Below are 1,292 nucleotides of genomic sequence, written 5' to 3' on the forward strand. Positions count from 1 at the left end.
GGCTTTTCCTTATATCATTTACTCACTATGAGGACAATGATCATACTGAAAAGAGTGAGAAAGATTGCAAACAAAAACAACAACAACACCAACAACAACTTGTCTTTATATAGCGTCTTTAACGTAGTAAAAACGTCCCAAGGCCCTTCACAGGACTATTATAAGACAAAAAATGTGAAACCCGCTTAAAGAAATGAAGGTGGGTTTGTTGGTGAAATATTTCAACCACAGTGAGTGAATGTGACAAGTGATGAAGACTTGATGGGCCAGAACCTCACTATGTCTCTTATCGGTCTTTATGGGCAAAACTTGAAAATTGCTTTTTCAAAGACATCAGATTCCGAATTATTGTTCATATGAAGATATGACAAACATTTACTTCAGATGCAATAAATATAAGGAGAGATTTATTTCCAGAAAACTTTCCGTGGCCTGAAGGACAGTTACTGAGGGAGCGTTCGTTTCCTTTTAAGGGCAATATGCAAATATGCATGGCCGGCTCTGTATTATTGCAGCGTTTTGTCAAAGGGTATATCATTATATATTGCAATATTTTAGCAGAATCGACATGAGAAAACAGCAGCACTTTCTGAATGAAGGGACATTGTGATTTAAAAAAAGGAGTCGTTGAGACGGTAAGAGGCAGTGAATGATGTGGCGAGGCAGTGTGTGCAGCTGGAAAGCATACTTACCTGGCAGGGGAGAGACCATGATCAAGAAGGTGGTTCTCCCAGGACGAGGCTAGCCCATTGCACTTCGGGTGTGCTGACGCCTGCGATGTCCCCAAATGCGGGATACTCGACTGCAAAATTTGTGGTAGTGGGGGACTGCGTTCGCGCTCTCCCCTGGCTTTACAATAAAAAATAGAATTTCAACAGCATTCTCTTTTCAACTAAACTGTCAAAGATACCGTTATATATATATATCGTTTGCTTTGTTTTCAATTCTAACTGCGCTTTATTCCCAACACAGGGAGCTGTGACACAATATAACTCTGCATAATGGCCTATTCAAATCGCATCATAACCCATCCTAACGCTCACATTTCATTTCATCTTTACACTCACAGTTATATTCATCCTTACTACTAAGAAATTACACATTTTCCACAAAAAATCAACAATTATACACAGCATACAAAAAATGTTTCAAAGCTGCATGCCAACTCTGCACTTTGGCAAAATGTTCAACCTTATTCACTACAGAAACAATCATACAGCACACAACCAGGCCATTCGGCCCATCGTGTCTCTGCCGGCTCTTTCAAAGGGCTATCCAATTAATCCTACTCC

The 1,292-nt window shown here is 40.0% G+C and overlaps 1 non-coding gene across 1 annotated transcript; it reads left to right on the top strand.

Annotated features, from left to right (window-relative positions):
• Nucleotides 1-684: 684 nt before the first annotated feature.
• On the top strand, nucleotides 685-848 carry LOC147080839 (U1 spliceosomal RNA). The gene has a single exon (XR_015077029.1). It is a non-coding gene; the product is annotated as a U1 spliceosomal RNA (small nuclear RNA).
• Nucleotides 849-1,292: the final 444 nt, after the last annotated feature.

The sequence above is a fragment of the Somniosus microcephalus genome, unplaced genomic scaffold (genome assembly GCF_052327205.1).
Source record: "Somniosus microcephalus isolate GS21.2 unplaced genomic scaffold, FLI_Smic_1.0 scaffold1097, whole genome shotgun sequence".
NCBI classification, from domain to species: Eukaryota; Metazoa; Chordata; class Chondrichthyes; order Squaliformes; family Somniosidae; genus Somniosus; species Somniosus microcephalus.